Raw genomic sequence first — 13852 nt, forward strand, 5'->3', positions numbered from 1 at the left:
TGAAAGGTCTAGAAAACATGAGCTATGGAGGAAGACTGAAATAAGTGGGCTTGTTTAGTTTAGAAAAGAGAAGACTGAGAGGGGACATGATAGGGTTTTCAAGTTTCTAAAAGGGTGTTACAAAGAGAAGGGAGAAAAACTGTTCTCATTGGCCTCTGGGGATAGAACAAGAAGCAAAGGGCTTAAATTTCAGCAAGGGAGGTTGAGGTTGGACATTAGGAAAAACTTCCTAACTGTCAGGGTGGTAAAACACTGGAATAAATTGCCTGGGGGTTGTGGGATCTCCATCACTGGAGATATTTAAGAGCAGGTTAGACAGACACCTGTCAGGGATCTAGATGGTGCTTGGTCCTGCCATGAGGGCAGGGGACTGGACTTGATGATCTCTCGAGGTCCCTTCCAGTATTATAATTCTATGCTAAACCAATGCAGTATCTGCAATGAACTCCTATTTAACCAACAAAGGAGATCATGATGCGTGGAATATCTGACTGATCTTGGAGCAAATTAAGCATTTATTTGTTTAGAACTGTTCATCAAGAAACCTTGTGATAGTTGATTATTATTTGTGTTCTTGGGAAGCAGATCCCTTATACACAACAACAGCTCCTCTCACTGAATGCTTTGCCTGGCATGGAATTCCAGAGACTGTAACTATGGATTTGTCAGGAATTTGCAGTTTGTAATATCAGCAGAACCTGAACATGTCACATCCCTGCCTCGATTCAGCTGAAGCAGCTGTCAAGATGGACAAGAAATTACTTATTGGAAAAAATAAAAAGACATACCAGAGACCAGAAAAAGCATTGCTAGAGCAGAGAAATAAATCAACCGGTGGTATGGTCAGCAAATCTGCACAGCATCTCATACCACTCTGTGTATAGATGCCTGTGCTTATGGCAAGTACACTTTGGAATTCAGCAGTAGTGAAAAAGTGATGTAAAAATATAATGGGTTCTGTTCCTGATTCTCTCACTGACTCGCCATGTAACCTCGGGCAAGCCACTTCTACCTACTTGAGCCTTTCTTTTCCCATCTGTGGGAGTTAATACTCATCTATGTAAAGCACTTTAAAATCCTGGGAGTGAATGGTTCCATTTTATTATTTTAACATAGCACATAAGGAAAGTGGGAACAGTAAGCAGAGCTGAGTGGAAAAATGATGACAAAAACTTTATCAATTACTTGTCTCTTGCACCACCTGAAATTACTCCCAATAAAAGGTATTATCTCACCCACCTTCTCTCTTTAATAGCCTGGGACTGACATGGTTACACTTAACAGAACATGTATATTTTATAGCATACATTGAACAGCACAGAGAGTAATATGTTAGCATATACATTTTTAACAGGGGAAAGAGAGTTAGAGGGTACATATGCTACAGGGTTGTAGAAATCTTAAATGTCTTGTATATGTGTGCTGATTTTTTAACCTTGATGTCACATTAATGTTAATATTTGCATTTATTTATCTTCTTGCCCTAAGAAACAGGAGAAAAGACTCTATTAAAGCACATTAGAGCTGCCCTGGTACAGGTGAATCACTGTCACTTCACAGCCTTATAATGAGCTACGCAAATTGCATAGCTTATTTTGAGTGAATTTCGAAATAGCTTATTTCAAAATTTGGCGCTGTCTACACAGCACTTATTTCAAAATAAATCACTATTCCAAAACGTCCCTTACTCCTTGAGGAATGAGGTTTAGAGTAGGGATGTTAAGGGCTAGTTGACTATCCGATAAGCAAATGCTTATCAGATAGTCGACAAGTCGAACCCCCCCCCCTCCCGTTTGCTGCCTATATCAGATAGAGGCAGCAAAGGGGGGGAGGAAGAGGGGTCATTTCAAAGCAACAGCGCCACACAGCTGAGCCTGGGATCAGTTGTGCAGCGCTGCTGCTTTGAAATGCCGAGACGGTGTTCCAAGGGGCAGCGCCACACAGCTGATGCAGCCCTGTCTCTTTGAAATGCTGCCATGTGTGGAGCCTGGGACTCTCCAACTGAACCCAGACTCCAGTGCAGCAGTTCCGTGGAACCTGGGATCAGCTGTGGAATTCCCAGCTGACCCTGGGTTCTGGAGAAATGCCGTGCGGAACCCGCAGTCAGCTGGGGAGTCTCCAGCTGATCCCGGGTTCCTCTGAAATGCTGCGTGGAGCCCGGGATCAGCTGGGGAGTCCCGGGAAAAATAACCCCAACTATACGTACAGTATGATGGGGGCTAATTTGGCTACGACAAATCAGGAAAGAGATCTTGGAGTTATCATGGATAGTTCTCTGAAAACTTCCACATAGTGTGCAGCGGTGGTCAAAAAGGTAAATAGGATGCTAGGAATTATTAAGAAAGGGATAGAAAATAAGACCCAGAATATCTTACTGCCCCTGTATAAAACTATGGTACGCCCGCATCTTGAATACTGTGTACAGATGTGGTCTCCTCAACTCAAAAAAGACATTTTGGCCTTGGAAAGGGTTCAGAAAAGGGCAACTAAAATGGTTAGGGGTTTGGAACGGGTCCCATATGAAGAGAGGTTAAAGTGACTGGAACTTTTCAGTTTAGAAAAGGGGAAACTGAGGGGGGATATGATAGAGGTATATAAAATCATGAGTGGTGTGGAGAGGGCAGATAAAGAAAAGTTATTTATTAGTTCTCATAATAGAAGAACTAGAGGACACCAAATGAAATTAATGGGTAGCAGGTTTAAAACTCATAAAAGAAAGTTCTTCACACAGTGTGTAGTCAACCTGTGGAACTCCTTGCCAGAGGAGGCTGTGAAGGCTAGGACTATAACACAGTTTAAAGAGAAGCTAGATAAATTCATGGAGCTTAGGTCCATAAAAGGCTAATAGCCAGGGGATAGAAATGGTGCCCCTGGACTCTGTTCATCAGAGGCTGGAGAAGAATGGCAGGAGACAAATTGATTGATCATTGTCTTTGGTCCACACTCTCTGGGGCACTTGGTGCTGGCCACTGTTGGCAGACAGGCTACTGGGCTAGATGGACCTTTGGTCTGACCCCATATGGCCATTTTTATGTTCTTATGTTATTATGGCATTTCAAATCGGCAGTGCAGCATGGAGCCCAGGGTGACTGTGCAGCTGATCTGAAATGCACAAAAACCCACGCTGGGAACTGTTGTACATTTCAAAGCTGTCATGCTGTGTGCAGCCCAGAGTCAGTGGGATTTCCTGCTGGCCCTGGGCTGCACACAGAGTTCCTCATTCCTCCTTTGAAATGTACAAGAGGCCCAGCAAGGAATGCAGAAGTGCCAATTGACTAGTCAAGTAGTCGATGGAATACCATTGACTACTCGACTAGTAAATTAACCCTTACTTAAAATCCTTAGTTTAGACTGGAGATGTTGGAATAGCGAGCCCATTATATTTTGAAATAACAGACACGCTCAAAAGATATGGAACAGCTCTTAGCACTGCAGTGTAGACGTAGCCTTAGAATTCTGCATTGCCAAGTCCTGCCCCAACTCTAGAAATGCCTTTAAAAGTGAATGAGGGTGTGAGGGACAGGAAATACAAGGTTATGCATTTCCACTTCAGGGATGCATTTAACCGACACTTTATTAAACTGAACTGTGTCCCCCTACCTCTCCAGTCAGACAGGAGGAGGTTTAATTTGCATACACCTGTATCCCTGGCTGCAGAATGGAGCTGTGATGAGGTAATCTGCCCCTGTATGGGAGGAGGTGCCTACTGACCAGCCAGCTCCCGTCAGGTAGTGCAGACTTTTAAGATTTTGAAAGGCCTGACATGTTTATTATATATATAAAATATAACACACACACAAGTACCTAGGAGAGATTGATTTTTAAAATATGACCTGGGGAATGAATGGGTGCTTGGGAGGAAATTCCATTTTTGTGTCTTTAATAACCAAGAACCAGGATTCAGAACCTTGCGGAATAAATGCAATAAGGCTCCTCACTCATCTAGCCAATTGGGGATGAGCTGGGAGAAAAGGACCAAACTTCATGCTGCCTCTTTTCTCAAAGCCAGACAGATACAAGCAGGGGAAAGTTACCTGCAGATAACTCATGGGGGTAGGGCCGGCCCGAGCCATTTTGGTGCCCCAGGCCCCAGGCACACAGCGCCGCCCCCGGGATGCGTGGCCCCACCTCCAGGCACATGGCACCTGCGCTGCCCAGTTGGCCTGGCCACCACTGATGGCGCGCAGCCCAGGGCTGCCCGGGGTGGGCTGCGTCGGGCCGTGCAGGGCCCTGCGGCCGCGGGGGGAAGGGCGCTGCTGGCCAGTGCTGTGGGGGTTAACACAGCCCCCGCCCCAGGCAGCCATTGCAGCTCGCCAGGAGCTGGGCGCCCCCTGTAGGTTGGCGCCCTGGGCAGCTGCCCTGGGCAGGCCCCTTAGTCTGGCCCTGTATGGGGGTTGGGAATGTGGAAAGAGGCCAGCTGAGAAAGAAGCTAGCTAAGGCTCTAATCTGGTTAAACTACAATCCAGCTCCAAAGAGAAGAGCTGGGGACTTCTGTTATGAGAAAAAGGCCATATGAAATAGAGATCCAGCTCCAGGAATTAGACTGGGGAGTTTCCTTAATAAGGGCACGTGCTGATTAGGGCACTCACATGAACACAGAATGAGGTGGCCTGGGGCAACTAATGAAGTAAGTTATACTTAGTGAAAAGACTTAATAAATCAGACTCCCCAAAGGCAGTACGTATTTTTGAACCAACCTAAATCCAGAGAATTGACTGATCGAACCTGACGGGGTGCTGAGTGTAACACACCTGCATAGCCACAAGGGGGTGTATGAGAGAACAGTCCTCCACTGCAAGCGCTTACTGGCTTGTACCCTCTGGAAAAGAGGACAAGGCAATACACAACCAGGCTCAGCTTGAGTTTCCTTAAGAGTAAAAGTTATGAAAGCAAAAAGAAGAAAGAACTAAGTGAGGCATGAAGAGGATTCAGGTTAAGTTTCAGTAAGAGAACTGAAAAATGTCTCTTCCTGAGACTTTTTAATAGTGACCTTATAGGCTAAATGTGAGAGCCTTTAGGTGATTGTGGGATTTGGGCTAACGGATTAGATTAAGAGATCAGTTAACATCATATGTTAAGAAAAAAGAATATAGGCATGACTCCATCAGGTCAGACAAATCAGTCTAAATAAAACAGGAATTAGATAGAACTTTTGCCCCTATTTTAAACTGAATATTGAATTAAACTCTGAGAAAATCAGTAAAGTATTTCTTAAAATTTTGTATTTATGCTACAAATATATTGTGCAGAGAAAGTTCGGGGGAAGTTCTCTACCTACTATTGCTGATTCAAATGGTTCTAACTGTTTGGATGTGCTTCAGATAAACATCCAAGCAGCTGAGTGGTTATCAAGATGGGGCCTCTCAGTCTTTAGGCTTCCCTAGTAAAAACCAGGTAGAAATGAATGCATAGACCAGTGGAAGCAGGTGTAAATGTGTGCCTTTGGCTACATTTTGACTACAATGTTTTATCAGAGAAAGGTATGCAAATTGCGCTCCGTAATTTGCATAACTTTTCCCGATAGTTTTGTCGGAAGACACTTTTCCAAAATTTGGCCTGTCTACACTGGGCCAAATTTTGGAAAAACCTCTTCTTTCAGAAGAGCCCTTCTACCTGGTGGAATGAGAAAGACAGGGCTTCCGAAAGAGTGCGTCTGCTCTTCCGCAAAAAAAAGCGGAAGAGCAGGTGCATTCTCTGGACGTGGCAGAGTTTTTTCTGTAGTCTAGACGTAGTCTTTTAGTCACATCGGATGGAGGGGTGGAAATAACTTTGACAAAGGAATGGCAGCAGGTCATCACAGCACCATTTATCTATCTCCATAACCAGTGAGGAGACACAAAGATGGCATATGGCAGATCTCTGGGAGATCAGCAGCTGAGTGCTGTGTTAAGAAGGCTTCCAAGAACTCTGCTATGATGTCAGCAATGTTCAGACATGAATACATGGATTTTAATTATTCATTACTAGTGAAAAGAAAAATTGCCCAGTGGCAAGTAAGGGGTATTGCCATTGGACTCTGATGTCTTGGGATTAGTTCCCTGAATTACCCTGGGCTTTCTGAGTGATCCCGGGCAAATATCTTTTTCTCTTTCTGTGATTCAGTTCCCCACTGGTAAAATGGGGGGATGAAGATAATTCCTTATGCCAAATTGGGTGTTGAGATGCTTAAGCAGCGAGCTTATAGAAGTTCGATAGATACAGAATATTATTGACCAACAATAATCTAATCATGGCTATCCGTGCCTGGACAGAATGAGGCAGTCTATATGTTTCCTGCCAGGTCGATTGGCTGTAGTCTCATGCAGGAAAAATAAAAGTTGGTGTATATTAAACCATTCCAAAAGTGGAAATGTCTCCCTCCCCCCCTCCTAGAATATGCTATCATTTGAATAAGGATGGATGCAATTCACAGACAACAAGCCCTTCAGAGTCAGAGGGGAGCCAGATGCCTACAAATTCACAATCAATCTTGTTGCTCTTAAGGCCATTTCATTCATTTCAGGTTTCTGCACTTCTTCTGTTAGCAGTAAACACTGCCTCCTGGTAGGACAAGGGACCTAAAAGAAGTGACCCAGAATCAAGTACCAAGGAGGGACTGAACATTCATTGCCTGAGACTACACACCAACTTGAAAGTAAAACTTCATCATTAAAGCAAAAGGAAATAACAATAGGATTCTTGCTTCATTTAAAAGCCAGCATCAAGATACCTGCTGCTAGTGAATACCAGGTATTGAATTTTTTTTTCTTTTAACAAAGGTCACCCTCTGTATTGAACTACCTCTTTGTATTTGTAAAACTAAAATCGACCTGACTCACAGAAGAATGACTTTTATTCTCCTCTTGCATAAAGGAATTTAACACACATGTTATATTGTTGGACCTCTCCTGATCCAGAAATGAAATGGCTATTTGTGATTTGTTTACTCATTTTTTTATCTGAGTCACACTATCTGAGTAGGTGAACCTTATCTCCTATTTTGACTACCTCTCCTACCTAGCTTATCTATCCTATAATCTTATCTCTTGGGCCTAACTTTAGTTATAATCATCTGGAGGGGAAAAAAAGTCCCTTTGCCTTTTTTATGTCTACCAAGTAACTGTAAACACACAATTATTAAAACCCTAAACACAGGGGGAAAAGCCAAAGGGAGCATATGCCTTAATACAAAACAAAGTGGTTTTGCAGCATCACACAGTGATATTGAGAGAGATACATCATAATCAAACTTCCCCAGCTTTCATGCTACATACTTCTCCATGGCACGTGAATGGCACCGATGGTGGAAGGTAGTAATGAGGTGAAAAGTATTGATTCAAGTTATATGCTGGTGGGGTTGCCTTCTGGTTAGCACTCTAGGCTGCCTTTCTTATCTCTTTTATCCAGTTCCTAGGCTGGCAGGGGCTTAAAAGCACCAGCACATGGCTTGGTCAGACCCAGGGGTTATATAGATAGGAAGGGAGAAGATTCTGTTGTTGAGTTAGAAATAAATAGTGTGAATAGTCTGTCTCCTCTAGTGAGTTTAAGAAGTGGTTGGAGCCTGTCTGGATGTTCACCTTTTCCACAAATAGGTGTTCTCCTTTAACTGAGCAAATGGTGGCCTGTTAAAATACATTTTTGTAAGAGGACCTGAATGAGTTTCTTGTTTCTCTCCTACCACACCTAAATCTCAAATGATACAGTATAATGGCCCTCTTAATTGAATCGTAGGATAAGCTTAAGTGAGAGAAAATTCTGCTAACAAAAATTTGGGCCAAATATATCTATGTGAGTAAATTCAGCCACCACAAATAGATATGTAGCCTGTGTGTGATGCTACGACACTACTCTCACCTTTTGCAAGGGACTGTCTCTTACAAAATAAAAATGGAGAGGTAAAAATCTCAAGTACAGGTTGCAACTCTCTTAACTGGGAATCTCTGGTTCAGCAACATCCAGACCACAGACATTTCAGGCCCGAAGAATCCCAGTGGAGGGTTAGTGCCTAGGAACCCTGCAAACTGGCAGGGAAGTGGGGTTTCCCAGCAGGGCAGCGGGAGCCCCACGTGTGGCAGCGGGGCTTCCCGGCAGAACAGCAGGAGCCCCACGCAGCTGCAGGAACCCCATGGGAAGCTGCCCGGGGTGGCAGCAGGATCTAGGCTCTGCAGTGGGAACCAGTGCATGAAGGCAGCGGGGCTGCCGGATGCTGCAACAGGAGCCTGGTATATGCACAGGCAGCAGGGCTGTCTCGTGTGGCAATGGGAGCCTGGTAAGCAGAGGTAGCAGGGCTGCCTGGCGCAGCAGCAGGAGCAGGGCGCAACAGCAGGAGCCCAATATGCAGAGGTGGCAGGGATACCCGGTAGAGCAGCGGCGGCTGACAGGGTAGCAAAGGCCAGCAAGAGGGAGGAGCCAACTGGGAGGACAGCGGTCGGGCCAGGGCTAGAGGGGGCTGGTGGAAGGGGGTCCAGAAATGACCACCCCTGGTCCAGCAAAATCACTCATCCAGGACCAGTCAGGTCCTGAGGATGATGAATCAGGGAGATCCAACCTGTACTACAAAATGTATAAGTTCCCAGGCATTAATTGCCTGAATACAAATGTCTGCTTACACACCTACACGGTAGCTGTCTCGCTGGGATATATCCATACAAAACACGATAGCACATCTCTTCAGAAACACAGCTACTACCAGCATGTTTTACCTATTTTCTGTTATCTACACTCAATGGCCCATGCCTAGCAGTTCTTAAAAGATCACCTAAAGCTTCACGATGAAGGCGGTGGTTGTCAGTTCTGCTCATCAAGCAGAATGGAACTTAAGGGCACTGGTCCAAGGCAGGGAAATGAACTCCCACAGGACCTCTAGGCATCACAAACCTCCTTGCTGTTCACTTTGGGGGCAAGGCGCAATTCTTCAGCTTGCCTTCTCAACATAAACAAGCAGTAGCATGTACATGTTTCCTGCCAGGTTGATTGGCTGCAGTCTCATGCCAGAAAAATAAAAGTTGGTATAGATTAGACAATTCCAAGAGCGGAAATGTCTGCCTCCCTCCCTCCTAAAATATACTATCAATTTGAATAGGGATGGATGCAATTCACAGTTAAACAACAAGGCTTTCAGAGTCAGAGGGGAGCTAGATGCCTATAAATTCATGCCAGATGCCTATTGCTCTTAAAGCCCTCAGTGCTGCCTGGACTACGTTGTGCTGCACTTCCCCTCCCTTCACAACCAGCCTTCAGAGCTGCCGGGAGTGTGCTGTGTGGTGCTCCAGGAGCAATTTAAAGGTCCCAAGGCTCTGGCCACCATGGCTGGGAGACTTAGGGCCTTTTGAATGGCTGAGCCCCAGGGAAGTTGCTGCGGTTTTACTTCAAAATAGCACTTTTTCGAAAGAGCGCCATTACATGATTATGCAAATGAAGCACAGGAAATTCAAATCCTGGCTTCATTTGCAGTTTCAAAGTGCCTAATTTACATCCCTCTGTCTAGACACAGCCTTGATGTCTATACATTTTGTTACAGTCATTTAGTACATATGCACCCTTGATGACATGTTCCATGATGACAAATTGTAATGTGCAAGCTAAGTTTCACCACGTGAAGGCTAGCTGGTGGGAAATGAAAAACTTAATCAACAGCAGGCCAAAGAGACCTCAAAGGTTTTTTGATTAGTAGAAGACTATGGAGGGCCTGCAATCTGGAACGTGGGCAAGTCTCTGCTGCTGATCAATTTGTTAACAAATTCCGGTGAGCTGAACACCTAAAGGTTTTGAACTGCCCAGCAGGGCCAACAGCCACAGTGGACCCTGGGGCAGGTGTGTGGGGAAAAGGTTGGCTCCATGCCTCTGAAAGGGGTAGGGCTGAGGTTGGAAGGGGTGGGGTCAAGGGTACTCAACCCTTTGCACCACCCAAACTGTGGCACCCCATCCCCCAGCCTTCTGAGCCACATGGAGCGGCGCTCCAGAGGCAATTCAAAAGGTCCAAAAGGGCCTGAGCTCCAGCCAACATAGCTGTTGCAGTAGCAGTGACTGGACACTCCAGGCCCCTTTGAATCTCTAGGCCCCGGGGCAATTACCCCCCTTTTTCACTGTTAGCAGGCCTAAAACTGCCAATGAACTAGGTCAGCATCACTACTTGATGATCCTGAACAACATCATATTCAAGACAGACTCTCAATTCCACTTCACATATTTAAAGCATGGAAAGCTGTCAAGGAAATGTCAGACTGAAAGTCATGAGTCCAAATATGGGGACCAATCAGGAAGCTCACTGGTCTGTATGTGAGGTTTTGGAACAAGACGGTGGCACCGGAGGAGCTTTCCAGATATTAACATTATTCACCTTTGCCTTTCTTTCTATCATCACACGTCTCGTGACAGTCATATTGCCTCTTGCTCTGTGCCGCTGCAGGAGAGCTACTCACCCATGTCATGCTGAACTGGCTAATGGATCAATTTGCAGATAAGCTACCACCTGAGAGCCAGTGTGGTTTCAGTCCAGAGTGAGATACTTCAGGCATGAGCTCTGCACTATGCCAAATTCAGGAGAAATGTCCTGCCTTCAGTCTTGCAATATTGATCTCAAACACACCCATGACAGGAGGCGATGGTAGTATCTCTTCCCCCTGGAGCTGAAAGATTTTGAGAGCTCACACTACTGCAATCAAGGAGAAACACATGAGATATAAAGCTTTTTTAAAAATGCACATTCATCTACAGTTGTCCTCACGTGTGGCACTGGCATGTGGATGGGGAGGCAGGTCCAAAATTGGTCTTTGGTCTCATCTCAGGACCCACCGCAAGTGACAGACTGACACATCCATTGAACTCCTTGAAGAGACATTACCGCAATCACCATTTTGCAGGAAGTTTAACATGATAGTTTCAACCAACCAAACTGGGTGATGACATTACACTAGTTGCAGCAGTTTTCACATTTTCATGTAAAAACAGTGCATTTGCTTAGTCAAAATATAAATAATGTATAGATCACCATTATACACTAAGAACTTGATTCCGTCTTTCGGTATGTTGTACAGTAATTATGTTGAAAGCCCCAGATGTTCAGAAGGAGAAGTGATTAAGGTATGGCTGACAGATAGAACCTGGTTCAAATTGTGTCACCAACCTCCCCAAATTAGAGGAATCCAAGAGAATCTGCGGAGTATGCATGGGATTCTATTTCACTCTGAACAAGTGAATCAGTTCACATTTTTTCTGAGTGATTCACTCAGTAGCAGTGATGAGAACCTTCTGAAGGCTAGCAATTATATTGAGTCTAAAGAATTGCCACATTGAGTGGAATTTAAAACACTGATCTTATTGTCTACAGAAATCTGACCCTCTCTCTCTCTCTCTCTCTCTCTCTCTCTCTCTCTCTCTCTCTCTCTCACACACACACACACACACACACACACACACACACACACACACACACACACACACACACACACACACGGGATATGTACTCATCATATCCTACAGCTCTGGAACTAAGAGGAGAATGGACGTTTTAATGCAAAAGAATACTGGAAAATTGTTTTTTCATTTTCAGAAAGCAAATATTTCTATGCTCTATCTGTAGCCTCCTGAAAACTTACTCAGAAATTTGTTTCCCTGTGGAAATAAGTTCCCTCCTCATATTGCAATCATATATTGTCTTTTACATTTTCTTTATTGTTTATGGTTTGGTGTGAATGCTTGTACCATTAATATTAGGGTGGTTTTTTTAAAATAGAATAACCGTAAAGTGTTTTCCTTCATGGGGAGAAGACACACAAACAATTACATGTAAGTATCTGGAAAAATGGTATGCCTATGTTCAAACTTACTAACTTTAGACCCTATCATGTAAAGATTTAGGTATCTAACTGTAACTTCTGTGAATACATATTGAACCTCCCTGGGCCAGCAGCAGGGAATTTTCCAGACCAGGGGAGGTCAGTGCCAACTAGGGGCTTTTCTTTCCACCTGGTGGCCAGGGGCTCTGCTTCCCCCCACCCTAATCTAGCAATGTTCCTGGCCCCATGGCTATGTCTAGACTGCAAGCCTCTTTCGAAAAAGCGCGTCTAGACTACAATACGTGGATCGGAAAATCGATCCGCTTTTTCGAAAAAGAGCGTCCTGACTGCTGGACGCTCTTTCGAAAGTAAAAGCTACCTGGAACCGCTTCTGCCAGGGCCTGGGGGCAGCATTTCCTTCCGGGTGCTGCTGCCTGCCCTTTTCAGAGACGCGTGGTTAAAGGGACACCCCTGAACACCCGTTGCTCTGCTCCTGCAGCTGCCTTTGCTGTCCCTCTAGGTAAGCAAGGTATTGCAGTGCTTGTTTGGAGTGCTCAGCTTCCTGGGACACCCCAGCATGTTTTTTGTGTGGAGGTTTTTCTGTTTTAGACCCGTGTTTTTGGCATGGAGCCAGAGCTGCCCCTGGGCAGACGATGGCCCCATGCCATCATACTGCAAAAGCCCTCTTGCACAAATGCTTTTGCGCAAAAGGGCCAGTATAGACAACGCGGTATTGTTTTGCGTAAAAAAGCCCCGATTGCGAAAATGGCGATCGGGGCTTTCTTGCGCAAAACCGCGTCTAGATGGGCACGGACACTTTTCCGCAAAAAGTGCTTTTGCGGAAAAGTGTTCGTGCCAATCTGGATGTTCTTTTCCGCAAATGCTTTTAATGGAAAAACTTTTCCGTTAAAAGCATTTGCGGAAAATCATGCCAGTCTAGACGTAGCCCTGGTGTATAAATGTTGCTGAATAAGTATCCACATATTTCAGGGAACGTAATGTACCTAATATCTTAGAATTTCATCAAAACACTTTCATTTTCAAATATTTAAACTCTCTGAAACCCAGGAGTGCTTTTAAAAAGGTTGCCTGCTAGGTGGAAAAGGACATTAGTAGGGAAATATTTAGACAACGTGGCATAATGAGCTTTTAAGATGTTTAGTTCTACATTTACCTCAAAGGAAGCCTGTCTTTATTCTTTTAATCCAGCTGTCTGTAGTCAGTGAAGAATTTGTGATGACATTGAACTTGGAGGAGGCCCTCTGCTAGGTGCATGCTCACCTCTGGTGAACACTTCCAACTCTTAAAAGGACGACCCATGTCATATAAATTAGCTATGAACTTAATGGTTAAATACTGTAGATTTTTTTTCCTATGAAAAGAGACTTTTGTGAGCTGAAAGGATTTTTGTTCAAACAAACTAAGAGGCTGTGTCTACGTTGGCACCCCTTTCCGGAAAAGGGATGCTAATGTAGACTTTGGAATAGGCAAATCCGCGGGGGATTTAAATATCCCCCGCGGTATTTGCATTAACATGGCTGCCGCTTTTTTCCGGCTTGGAGATAAGCCGGAGAAAAGCGCCAGTCTAGACATGATTCTCCGGAAAATAAAGCCTTTTCCGGAGGATCTCTTATTCCTACTTGAATGCAAGTGTCTTACATGAGATCGTCGGTGTTCTTGCGGAAATTCAAATGGCCAGTGTGGACAGCTGGCAAGTTTTTCCACAAAAGCAGATGATTTTGCGGAAAAACTTGCCAGTCTAGACACAGCCTAGGAGTAAGGGAAGTTGAAGGAAGAGTGTTCTTCCTTTGACTTTCTGCTGTGTAGACAGTGCCAAAAGCCAAGTTAAGGTATTTTGACTTAAGCTACACAATTGATGTAATTGAAGTTACGTAGCTTAATTCGACATTAGCCCTGCTATGTAGATGTACCCTTATAAGTCATGGTGAGGATGCTAGTGTCTCACACTAAAAGTTCTATATTTCTCTTTGAACATGTTGTGTGCTGTAGCAGCATTCATGTGATGACTTAGTGCATGGCCAGCTAGTGTTTTAGATTCACAACCCCAGCTTGCTGTGTGCTAACTCTTGTACAGA

The sequence above is a fragment of the Pelodiscus sinensis genome, chromosome 1 (assembly GCF_049634645.1).
Source record: "Pelodiscus sinensis isolate JC-2024 chromosome 1, ASM4963464v1, whole genome shotgun sequence".
Classification (NCBI taxonomy): Eukaryota; Metazoa; Chordata; order Testudines; family Trionychidae; genus Pelodiscus; species Pelodiscus sinensis.